Source organism: Molossus molossus, unplaced genomic scaffold (assembly GCF_014108415.1).
Source record: "Molossus molossus isolate mMolMol1 unplaced genomic scaffold, mMolMol1.p scaffold_m16_p_13, whole genome shotgun sequence".
Classification (NCBI taxonomy): domain Eukaryota; kingdom Metazoa; phylum Chordata; class Mammalia; order Chiroptera; family Molossidae; genus Molossus; species Molossus molossus.
Genome location: NW_023425348.1, coordinates 85,572,241 through 85,585,873, shown reverse-complemented (window position 1 = coordinate 85,585,873; position 13,633 = coordinate 85,572,241). Strand labels below are relative to the sequence as shown.

Below are 13,633 nucleotides of genomic sequence, written 5' to 3'. Positions count from 1 at the left end.
GGGATAAATGATACATTTTTCCATTATCTTGTACAAGCCCAAAGGACGTTAGCCCTAAAACCCCAGATGCAAAGATACAGACAGAAGTCAAATTCTGTTAGCCAGAGATTCTTTTTATTTTTTAAATTTTTTCCCCTCCTTTGTTGATTTTAGAGAGGGGAAGGGAAAGGGAGAGATAGAAACATCGATGAGAGAGAACATCGACTGGCTGCCTCCTGCATGCCCCCGCCCCCGGGGATTGGGCCCACAACCTGGGCACGTGTCCTGACTGGGAATCCAACCAGTGACCTCATGGTGATGGGTAGATGCTCAACTACTGAGCCACACCTACCAGACAGCCAGAGACTCTTAAAATCCAAAATAACATCCTTTGCCCAAAGGCTCAATTCCCTTGGCATAAAGCACAGCACAAGGCTCAGCAGAGTTCTCCAACCAGAGGGATATTCCAGGCACCTGATTAGTAATACACTATCATCTTTTCTCCTCCCTTTCTCCTAGATTCCTTCCCCTTCTTGGATCTATTAAAAGTACTTTGGACTAAACCCTGACTTAGACAGTACATGATCAAAAGGAACTAAGTCTAAAACAGCACAACTTAGAAGAAATTAGTCCATGTCTGGATCTCATATAGCTAGGCAGAAAGAAATAGGACAGGAACATAACACAAGAGTCAGCCATTCTAAGGCTAGATAGAAAAGAGAATATTTAGCAACACTATGTTTTAGAACAGAATTTCAACAGTAGGTCCTAGCTACTGCAAACTTTATCAATGAAGCACACAAAAGCAATAGTTTAAGATCTCTTACTTGGCATTGAATCAGACTAATTCCCTATTTCTCTCAAGAACAACTGAAAAATTAGTTACAACTGTTAGTATTCTTATCAGATTCTCCCTCATTCAAAGCAGGCCAAATAAATCAGTCAATTAATACTATAATGGGAGGTGGATACACAAAAGCAGATAAAAATAGTAGAGTCTAGTAGGAGAGCTTTCTGAGATATTTAAAGAGAGAGAGAGATGTAAAAGACACACCCCAGAAATATAGAACTAGACACACCTAGATCAATGTTGCTGCTCCAAAAGGATGCTTGACAGGTTCTCTGCCTCAAATTGAGCAGGTGAGACAGAAAAGGAGTGCTGACTCAGAAACACAGTCACCCCAGGGTATGAGAGAGAAAGGAGCCCAGTACAGCCAACTGACTACAATTCAGCATGACTTCACCAGAGGTTCTGGTTCTAATTGTATCTCTAGGTGTTAGCAGACATTTGGGAAAACCCACCAAAGGAATAATGAATGGGTAAGAAGAAAGTCAATGGAGGGGCCCAAAGACTTAAGCTGAATACTCAATGGTTGGAAAAGCATGAATCTGTTTTGCTAACTTTCCACATACCCCTTTCTCACCAAATTAGGTCCAAAGCTGAAAGAACTGGGGGGAGGGGAAGCAGAGAAAAGAATGTTATTGGGAAAGGTTTAGCTACATTCCAACTAGCCAACATCTCGCATAGAATTAAGAGTGCCTGAGAATCCAATCCCACTATATGAGAGTTGCTGGGACTCTGCTAACACACATCCAAACTATCTGCCACCCGCCATCCCCCACCCGCCACACTCTGAAAAGAAGAGTAATTGAGATAGCTTGATGAAGGCACCAGCTGTTTCCACCACTATCCCTCCCCCCAACTCCAGAGACCACAGTTCAAACTCACATCAAACACTTAATACAATTGACGGGCCAGTAGGAAAGAGAAGCCTGGACTAAAATAGCAGGAAGAGTGCCAACTGGCCCCACTTAGAAGGAATGCTTTCTTGGCTCAATTTAAAAATAAGAAACCTTTGTCATCCACTCCCCTCTGCCCAATTATGTTCTCCTTTCCACAACCTACCCCTCAGTGTCAAATGGATTTCAGTTTCTTCTCTACAACTCCCTGATCTATTTTCAAATGTCAGAAAATACAAGGGAGGTATAAGTTTGAATGTAAAATAATATCTGAGAGATTGGAAGGCTTCCTGGACTGCAACAGCCAAACCTAGTACAGAGCTCCCACTTAAGGGCAAGGAGACAGGAGCTCACAGAGCACCCTTCTCCCCGTTTCAAGTAAGGAAAGAAGGGAGGAAACATTATGTTTCCACACTTGAACATTAATGATAACCCAATTTCTCAAAACATGGGTGGCCAGTTAAAAGTATTAACTCGATCAGCCCCTCCCCACCTACATTCTAAGTTGACCAGTTAGCCAAGGAGGAAGGGAAGGAAGCCAGAACTTCCTTTACAGACAGGAAGTAACATTAGCCCTTCCTGTTGAGTTTTAAACAAATTGTCCAGTTGAGTTTCAATGTTAACATCCTCTCCTGAATTTGTTCCACAATTTCAAAATGGAGAGGGGAAATAAGATATCTAAAAGTTTCCCTTCCCCCTAATAGGCAAGTCCTCCATACCATGCTAAGTGCTGGCATAACCCCCAAGTCAGGTGGTAACATCTGTAATTCCAAACAACACAGGATGCCGTGATAGAACACTTAAAATTAGCTACCTGCTCACCATGTCCACTACCACAAGCTATTCTTTACTCCTCATACTAATAAAATGACCACCCACCTAAGAAATCACATAGATATGTAGCTTAACTCAAATGTTTATGTTTTGTGGTCTTCAAACCTGAATAAAACTCACCTGGAAAGCTTTTAAAAAAATAAATAACTCTCGTCCGGCTGGTGTGGCTCAGTGGTTGAGCATCGACCCATACACCAAGAGGTCACCAGTTCAATTCTCAGTCAGGGCACATGCCCAGGTTATGGGCCGGATCCCCGTAGGGGGACATGCAGGAGGCAGCCTATCGATGTTCTCGCTCATAGATGTTTCTATCTCTCTCTCCCTTTCCCTTCCTCTCTCTCTAAAATCAATAAAGAAAAAAAAAAATTTTATTAAATAAATAACTCTCCCAAATCTACCTTTCCATCCCCCATACCTCAATACCTAAAGAGAATGCCTGGAAATTTATATATATATATATATATTTTTTTTTTTATCCTCACCTGAGGACATTTTTCCGTTTTGCTCAGACAGAGTGGGAAAGAGAGGAAGAGAGAGAGAGAAACATTGACTCAAAAGGAACACATAGAGTGGCCGCCTCCCACACAACCCCAACCAGGGCCGGGGACTAACTGCAACCGAGGTACGTGCCCTCAGCGGGAACTGAATCCGGGTCTCTCTGGACCGTGAGCCAACGCTCTAACCGCTGAGCCAGGGCAGAAATTCATATTTTTTAAATGCCCTCAAAGTGATTCTGATAGTCACCTGTCGGGAACCACTATACTGGCCTATCCCTGACAACCCTCTGACTACCACATTCCTCTTGCAAAAAGGGCAATGGTTATAAAATACATTATTTGGGCCTGCTTTAGTGTTCACCAGACAGCTCAGGTCATTATTAAATCTGAATTAGAGGCTCTTTGAAAGCATGGATTTAAATATAAGGATAGATGGAATGACACAATTCTAAACCCTATATTCTAGACTCAGAATCTAGAAAGAAAAACTGCCTCCCTTCTTTGGAATCCTGAGTTGCTATACTGGAAGATAACCCTACTTACATTGCAGATTGGGCAAAAAGATTGTTTTTTAAACCACTCTGTTTTACTTTCCTCCAAGGAACAAAGAGCTGTACTACTTTTTGAAAGATTGATTTGATATTCCATCTCAAAAGAAGTCCAAAAGTTCTAAATCTAGCATTTAAGATCCTAGATAATTCTAGCCCAGCTGACAACATAATAGAAATAACCAAAATCTCTGGATTCAAATGTTACCCTTGATACTTATCCAAGCAATTCATTTTAACTTCTGGTTTGAGTAAGATTAAGTAAGTATCAAACTGTTCTTAGAAAAACCATAAAGAGAAATATTTCCTACAAGGTAGCATGCATCTGTGTCACTAAAGATTTAGGAAAGAAGTCCTGGCCGGTTTGGCTCAGTGGTTGGAGCGTCGGCCTGCAGACCAGAGAGTCCCGGGTTCGGTTCCTGCTAGGAGCATGTACCAAAAAATTAATTAATTATTTGTTAAAAAAAAAAAGAAAAGAAAAGATTTAGGAGAGAAGAATGGCACTGAATAAGATACTTTAAGACAACTAAAAACATCTATAAATGTTGACATATGTAATACATATGTCATGTAATACATATCGAGCAGTTACTTTAAAGCAATTTCAAAATTTGGGGGAATCTGTGATTGCCTAGAATATTTCCTATGCAAGATGATAACAGTTACCTGACCAAAGGAAATGGAAGGGGGGGGGGGGTAGTTTCATGATTGAGGTCATCTCCCAAGGATGATATTAAGTAACAGGACGACAACTAGATAGGTATAATTAAAGGGAAGCACAGAGGGTAAACAAGGTCAAGTTCCAGAGCTAAATTCTAAACAAGAGAGAGAAAGGGAGACAGGAAGACTCCTTCACCTCCCCTTTACTGAGGGATCGACTAGCTAAATCAGAAATCTAGAGGGAAAGTAAAAATGGATGATTCAAGACACAAGTACTCTGGCCCTGGACAGTTTGGCTCAGCAGTTAGAGCGTCGGCCTGCGGTCCAGAGAGACCCGGGGTTCAGTTCCCACTAAGGGCACGTACCTTAATTGCAGTTTGTCCCTAGCCCTGGTTGAGTCGTGCGGGTGGCAACCACTCGATGTGTCTCTTTCATGTCGCTGTTTCTCTCCCTCTCCCTCTCTTCCTCTCTCTCCCTCCCACTCTATCTGAACAACAACAACAAAACGAAAAAATGTCCTCAGATGAGGATTAAAAAAAAAAAAGACACAAGTACTCTGGTAATAAAAAATCCTTTTACTTTCTCATATGGGGTTATCACAAAACATCACTAGTTGGTGCTTCTTCCTTAATCCTACCAAAGTCAACCAGGCCAAGTAGTTCAGTATATGCTTATTAACCTTTATTGCTTGAACATACATATGGAAAGGGAAAAAAAGACAGTTATCAGGAATGACCATCTCCCCCAATGTGTAAGACAGAAATATGGATGTGGTGACCTATAAAGTGCTCCCTGACTCCTTGCCATCTTACAGAATGAATGAATGAATAAATGAATGAATGAATGAATAAATAAAGCGCTCCCTGAAAGTCATTATATCCCAGTGATTAGGGCTTTGGGGGAACCAGGAGTCTTTTGGTCAAATAAGCAAAGGAAAAACAGCAGATAAGTAGAGCAGGCATAATATTTGGTTAAAAGCACATAACCACACCAACAACAATCCAAAAGGGAACTGTACCGGATCTAGGTTGTTACTTCTCCTATTCACAGAAATCTACGTAAATAAGAAGATGGAGAAATACATTTCTCTAGGGAAGAAAATTTTGACCCCACTTCCCAAATACATTATTCTAAGTAACTGCTTATTTTAAGTAATTGCCCTACTATTATTCTCCAAGACAAGGGTCATCAACCTATGCAAAATCTGCTACTCTGCAAATTATTAGCTGACTATACTCACATGAACTTCTGCAATGGGACAAAGATGGCAGCTAGGTCAGATGTTGCTTCAATTCCTTACAAGTACACAAAAGTTAACAGCTACTGTCTACAAGGTCTGAAGTGAGAAAACAATTTTCTTTGTACTGTATAGTGCATGATGAGGTCCTATTTTATCCTACCCTTTCCTCCCCCAACACAAACCCAATGGACCTCTCTGAATTAAGTCTACTTCCCACAGCTCTTGCTCTCTGGTAAAAACCAGCCTCAGGGCCTTTGTACTTTCTACTCATATATGTGACTTCGCCCTAATTTCCTTTAGGTCTCTCTCAAACATACCTTTAAGTGAAGCCTTCCCTGACCACATTCCCTCTTTGAGCTTATTCACCAACTTACATATTCTGCTTTATTTTTTTCTCAATAACATACTGTGTATTTGTTGCTTATTTATTTGTCTCTTTCAACTGGAATGTAAGCTCCATGAGGTCTTTTGGTACATATACTGTTTATTCTAGTGCATGGCATACAGCAAACTCTCAAATTTCTTTTGAATGAATAAAGATGTTTTACTTTGTTAATGAAAACAAATAGTTAAATTTTAGAAAAATATATCAACTTTACTCCATTTTTGTTGCTATAACACTCTTTCCTAATTGTTATCTTAGGCCCATCAAATGGGGTCTCCTGTAGCTTCACCTGCAGATTTGGCTGACCTTCAGGAGGGTAGATATTCAAATAACCAACTCTGCCCTGATTTAACAAAGTAGAACAGCAGAGGGGTTACAGAACTCCCATTCCAACAAAGAAACAGTGGAAAGAAATCAGATTGGCATCAACTGCTCCTTTAAAATAGACTACTCTATTTTAAAAGTGTGCTGAATATACACCAGCTACTTTATTTCAATGAGATTTATTTCACTTGCAATGAACTGTAGGTGCTTTGATAAAGGTATTGAAAAGTTGACCTAGTTTCTATAACAATGTCCTATGTCCACAACCATCAGAATATATTTCGGTTTCTTAAAATACAAGCTCCCTAAAACAAAAATCTTTTCACTCCACAAAGAACTCTCAATGTGCTACTGTGTTCCAATGTAGAACATGGGAAGCATGCACATACTGGTATTTACTCTGGGAAAAGTAAATTTCATTTGCTCTACTGTCAAATGAACCAAAATGAGTAATTAATAGCAAACGTGGATGAAATCTGAAAAATCAAAGATAAAAGTGAATCTGAATTACTGACAGAGATCAACCTTCTTAGATCACAATAATTAATCCTAATCTAGATCAAATTAAAATAAACCAGAAGCAGTATCCTAATATTTGTACCTTTGGCACGAGTACAATTTATTCTGTAATAAAAATCAGAAACTTTTTCCATATTAAGTGTTAGTGAGGCAAAGTAACAACCATAAAGATCAACAACCTAAGGGGAAAAAAAGATAGGGCAGGCAAAGGGAGACACCAGACACCAGAGAATGGGCAAGCAAACAAAGTGGAGAAAACATAGGAAAATCAGTAGAGGGAAATGTGGGTTAAAAAATGTGGAGAGTTGGGTGGGGGAGTTATGACAGGAAGCTATGAAGTGCCAGTAGAAATTAGGTTAAATACTATTTGGAATTCTAGTTTCATGGGTTATTTAGTATGAGGAAAAGGAAAAAAAACAGGGCTGGAAGAAACCGAGAAGTTTCTAAGCAAGGCTACATTTAACACATATATATTTCCCACAGGCCACAGGTTGGGAGAGCAGATCTCTCTCTCTTTTTATTGATTTTTTAGAGAGGAAGGGAGAGAAACATCGATGTGAGAAATATTGATTGACTGCCTCCTGAGCGCCCCCTACTGGGGATCAAGCCCACAATCTGGGCACCCCAAATCGAACGGGGACCCCTCAGTCCATGGGACGATGCTCAATCCACTGAGCCACACTGGCTGGGCAAAAGCAGACCTCTTCCTTAGAAGCACACTTCTTACAGGAAGCACTGATGAAATTTCCACATGTCTCAGTTTTACAAATTCCATAAATAAGGATTGAAATAGATAATGTTTCCTGAACATAAAAGAGAAAGCTTTATTTCAAGAAAAGGGATAGTAAAAGCCTGCCTTCATTTCTATGTAATTGTTTCCTGTACAACCACTCATAATGAAATGTTATCCTACAAAATCCTGGTTGAACAAGTGAGACTTCAAGGTAAAGAATCTGGTTCAAAGTCAAAAGTAATAAACCCAAACTAAGCTTTATCAATCCATTCTCTGCCAAAATTAAAGTTTACCCTAGGATGCTAGAGTTGTCTCTTACAGATACAAAAAGATGAGAGAAACTTGTATTGCTGTTTTTTTCCTAAAGCATCCAAATCTCTGAAGAAATCACTGCAAGATATTCAAGCTTTGCCACCTGTTCTTTCCCCACTCATACCGCACTCTATTAAAAGTTATCCATCCATCCCCACAGCACCCTTATTTTGGACAACCACACCCACACAGCTCCCCAAACTTGCCTATTACTAAAGATACTTGTTTTCCCATTAAAAAAAAAAGTTAGCTTATCTATCCAGGAAGCCCATTTATTCTGTAATATAAGTATCCATATACACCACAGAACCTCGGTTTTTTGTGTTTTTTTCTGTATTGATTTTAGACAGGGAAGAAGGAAGAGGGAGAGAGAGAGAGAGAAACATTGATGAGAGAGAAAACTGACTAGCCACCTCCTGAATGCCCCCCACTAGGAATTTGGCCCACAATCTGAGCATGTGCCCTGACTGGGTTTCAAACCAGTGACCTCTTGGGTGCATGGGTCAACGCTTAACAACTGAGTCACACCTGCCGGGCAAGCCCCAGGTTTTAAGAGACCTTAAAGGGCATTTATTCCAACAGACAAATGACATTTGAGTTCATTTAAAGCATCCATTCTAATAGGAGGCACTTACAAGGTATTACCATCAGCTGGGCACTGTTCTATAGATTTTAAATATATTAAATCACTTAATCGTCACAACAATCCTATGAAATGGTTAATATTATTGTCCTCATTTTACAGACAAGGAGACCAAGGCATAGAGCAATTAAACACTTTACCCAAGATTACACGGCTAGTAAGTGGCAGAGCAACATTTGAACCCTGGCAATCTGGCTCCAGCATCAATGCTCTTAACTGCCATGCTATGCTGTCTTGCCTCTCCATATTTATGGAACTCTCAGATTGGAAAATCCTGTGTGGTCAGCATACTGATAAAAAAATAAAGAACATCTGTTCCAAATGTTAACTGGTGTGTAAATGAATTATTGCACTATTCTTGCAACTTTAAGTTTAAAAATTTTCTAAATTAAAAGTTAAAAGTTGCTTTTATCATCATAGAATGGGACATGTTTTGTGAAAGTAATGACCATATTACCTGTTGGCCAGCAAAGGCAGCTTTTAAAAAAGAAAACTCTGAACCCTTATAATGTCCCCACTACATGCCTGATCTAAATTGGCCATATCATTTAAGTCAGACTGAAGGGCTCACTGGAGCAGAAGTGGCCCTAAAAATGGGGAACACTGTCCCTGAACCAGAATAGTAAATGTTGGCCCTGTTTTCAATGCTTAATATTTTATAATCAACAACATGCAATTCGAAGTAAAATTAGAGAGAAAAATTTCTTCCAAAAATACATTATACAATATAACGAAATACAAATCAATCCATACTTATTTCCCCTTGTTAGTTCTAACCAGAACAGTTGTTTTTCCATCCTAATAATCTCCCTGCCAGGCTACCTCAATGCTCTCTATTGGAAACCTTGAAGGCAGCTGCATTTAGGCAGAGCAATCCCTATTTCAGCTTCTCAGGCACTTAATCCCTTTTGAGAGGAAAGAGAACATGAAATCACACACTGATTACCTAAGATTCATTCCTTTAGGCAAGTTTCTTGTTACTATTATTTTTTTAAATCCTCACCTGAGGATATTTTTCCATTTACCTACAGATAGTGATACACCAACTGGTTGCCTCCCACAGGACCTGGACCAGGGCCGAGGACCAAACCGCAACCAAGGTATGTGCCCTTGACCAGAATCAAACCCAAGACTCTTTGGTCCAAGGGCCAATGCTCTAACTACTGAGAAAAACGGCCAGGAGTTACTATTCTAAATTATCCATGAAAATTTGAGTTCTTAAACTCATAAACTGCCCAATACACACACGTGAACAAAATCTCCTGGAGGAAGCAGTGATATCCAGTGATATCAGAACACACTTTCATTGAAACACTGATGTTCAAACTATCATCGCAAGCTTTTTATGTTTTTATTAACAAGTATACAAACCACTCACTTCTGCCAAAAGCAATACTTCCCTGGTGCCACCCTAATATGTTTAAGGTAACCAGTTCTTCTTCTCTAGAAATGGCTACATTAAGATTTCTGTGGTTGAAGTTAAAGTTGACTCCATTATGAAATGAACTGAAATGACCCTTATTTTTTTATACTATTCTTTGGACTGCTAGCCCAGAAAGGAAACACGTTATTAAAGAAAAATTAAAATTTTAAATCTTCAATATTTTCAGAAACTTGACTTAAAAATGGAATGTGGGAGATGCGTCAAAGGTTGAAACTACAGAATACAGTAAAAGTTTCAAAATTACATTGCAATTTTATTAATCTAGGTGGTATTGCTTCCTATCTCAATTTCCTTTCAGCCTTCCCCACAAAGGTCCCTCACTCATTCCATCAAGTACCTTATTTAACCAAAGATTACTGAGCACCTCCATATATATCAGACACTAAGGTAGTTGGAAAGAGAATATAGAGATAAGACAGTACCTACACTCAAGCAGCTCACACTCTGGAGGGAAAGACAAAAATAAATAGACAATTTCAATACAGTGTGATAAACATTCTAACTACCCGCTATAAGCCTCTGCCCTGCAAATGGGCAATATCATTCCAAACCAAGTGCCTGAAAATTCTCTGGAAAAAATTTCACTGATAGTCAAAGGAAGTTTGAGGCATTTCCAGTAAGTTTAAGAAATTGGGGCAGCAATGGTGTGCATATGGAAAGATCCCTGTTCTAAAGATTGAAATAATACCCATTCTAGCATACCCAGCTCCACCATGGCTTTATGGAAAACGGATTTTTTTACATAGGTTATTCCAACGGGGAGGGGGTTGGAAATCTAAGTGAGGGCTGACCAACCCTCTGCAAGATGAAACACCCTTGCCTCTAGCAATGGCTTATTTTAGTTCTGGCTCTTTTTTCTATTCTCTCTGGAGAATGGCAGTATTAGTGGTTAAGTCTGTGGATTTGGTACATACTCAGACCAGGGTTCAATACTGGCCTTGGCCTCTTATGGGCAGTGATATTTTCAGCAAACCTCAGCTTCTGAGGCTCAAATTCCTTAAAAACAAACAAACAAACAAACCAAAAAAAAAAACTTGTGGGAAATTAAGTAGTTTATGCAAAATGCTTAGCATACTGAGAAAAAAGGGAGAGGGGCTGGCAGTTGGTAACGGGACCATCAGGTAGCAAAATAGAAAGCAATAAATTATACAGAGCTAATCATTTTTGTTATTCCAACTGAATAGTGATCTATGCTTAATATATTTGCACCCATCCCTAGAGAGCAACTACCTCATAAACCTAAGGATGAATTGCAATTACTAGGAGCTTTTCTTTCCCTTTTTTTTTCTTTTTTTTTTAAGATTTCCAATAGTCCCAATTTTTATACTAGCTGAAAGAGCATGTTCTAGCCCCTCTGACTCTCCATAATTGGAACCCTAAGAAAGGCACTACAACTCTAACCACCCACAAGAGACCCCCACCTGGAACACAGACCATACCTTAGTCATATAACAAAGAAACCAACAGTGTATAGGAGTCAAACAAGAAAGAAAAATGTGCACAACTCATACTTACTTGTCATTTTTTTATCCCAAAATCAAAATGAGGAGCAAAACAAAAATTTAAAGATTTACTGATTCACACCCCTTATTATATTTCCTGAGAGAACTAGTAGAGGTGGGGTAAAAGACAATCTTCCATTTTATCATCCAAAAAGCTCTTAGTACATACCAGTCAAAACAATGCCTCAGTTCGTAGAAATAGTCCTGGACGATAGTTAACTAAGATGTTCACTGCTGCTACACAAAGCCCAGTATTTAAAGCTGGACCCAAATCACCACCATTCAGTCATCCAGAACCTATTTTCAAACTGCCTTTGTACTCCTTCTTCAGATTCCCTCATCCCTCCCCCTAAAGGTTGAGTGGGAAACCGACACTCTGGCAGCAACATGACCAACCCTTCAAAGATCCACCAAGAAACCTCCCTAGGTTGGAGTCAAGACAGAGAACATTTTAAAGAAAAACTGGAAAATATTAAATAAGAACTACAGCCCAACAGACTATACAAGTTGTCTTTTTTCTTTCTTTTTAATTGCACTTGCTATGAGATCCAGATATTAAAAATCTTACTGTAGCCCTTGCACAGATGTTATTAAAAGGAGGAACAAAGTTATTTCCTTCCTATGAAGCCACAACCTCATAAGTATAAAAATCATCTTACAAGAAATACTCTCAGTTCTAGAAAAGAAATACAAGGAAGTAGTCTAGTCTAAAAGAATTGGGGGGGGGGCCACAAAAATCAGAGATTATAGACACATATCAGTTTAAAGCTAATGAACAGTTTACATATTACGGCCCATCTTGTTACAATTAGGGCAGTATCTAATCCAGCTATAATTTTCAGACTGATTCTCATTTTCAAAGGGAGAAGGAAGAGAACACTCGGTTTTCAGCTACTGATGAGTTGGCTATATAATTATCTAGAATCAGTATTTTTGCAAGAACATATTTGCAAAAACAAAACAAATATTAAGATTAAATGTAAGATATGAAAGCACAGTCATGGGCCTTCGTCTCTTTCGGATTTCTGATTTCACAGCAAACAAAAACTCACCTTCAAAAAAGAACTTTCAATGTGGTTTAAAATTAGAATTCCCCTTGTGCTTCTATAAATACTAAAGTTTGTATGAGTGTTTTTTTATTTAATCCATGGCCCTTTAAGAGAGCACAAAGCTGAAAATATTTTCAGGTGTGTTGCCACTTTACTCAGTTAACTAAAAAGCATGATTAGAATTTCCTTATCCCTTTCAGCACACAAACCAAATGTTATAGTATTTATAGACTGAACATACAACACCTCCACAAATCTTTGCTATCAAATGAAGTTTTAGAAGAAATGGGGATTACAATTCAGTTAACATCATGGTCCAACCCATCTGTTTTCTTTTATAAGGCAAATCAGGGAGGCAACGTCTAGCAGGAGAATGAGGCTCCCACCCACCACACCTGGAAAGTAAAAGAGGGATCCACCCAGGAATAGCAGAGCTGAAACCGATCTGGGCCGTTCAAACTCTCTGGGGAGGAAAAACACCACTGTTTAAGCTGCAAAGCTCCCTGCAACTTTCTACTTCCACAAATCTAATGATAAAAGGGGGAATAAAGTTTTGAAACATATGAAGAACCATATGTATAACCAGCTTCCGACTGGGACAAATTCCTTTCCCAACCCAACCGCAAAATGCCAAAAAAAAACAAAACAACCTTTGGTTTGGGCTCTGAAAACACAAGTTTGTTAGCTTAGTCCAGAAAAATATATAAAATCAAAGAACACACCAAAATGTAAATTTATGGAATTGCTCTCACCCTTCTGAATCTATTCATCTCCCTCTACTACAGAGACCTAGAAGTTTGTTTCTGGGTCTTGAATATTTTACCTTTTTTAATGTAATAAAATACCCCAAAGTAAGTAGAAAGAAAAATTATTAATTGCTTAAAAGTCACCCATCAACATAGCAGACTCTCTAGTTTTTAAATTCCCTCTGGTTACCGTAAGACAAAAATTCGACTTGGGTTATCCTCCTTTACCCGTCTGAATACACATTTTTTAAAAAGGCACACACCTCAAATGTGGACTTCTATAAACCAGTCCTTTAAGAAAGAAACCCAAGGCTTCGTCAATGTGTTGAGACAGATAAATCCAGCAAGGTAGTTGATTTTTTCGCCACCTCTTCCTCCTTTCAGGATCTTTCCTGGTCTTCTGTCTCTCTCCCTCTTTTTTTTCTCTCAGATCCAGCACCTAAAATGGAAGTTGCACCCAGCCAAAGGCTAGGGAGCC

General features: G+C 39.1%; 1 protein-coding gene across 1 annotated transcript in view; it reads right to left on the bottom strand.

Moving 5' to 3' along the window:
- The window catches only part of CTNND1 (catenin delta 1), a 51,673-nt gene extending 38,040 nt beyond the window's left edge, over positions 1-13,633 (bottom strand). Inside the window, exon 1 of the mRNA XM_036258346.1 lies at positions 13,419-13,633. The gene's annotated coding sequence lies outside the window, so the exon portion shown is untranslated. The remainder of the gene's footprint in view (positions 1-13,418) is intronic.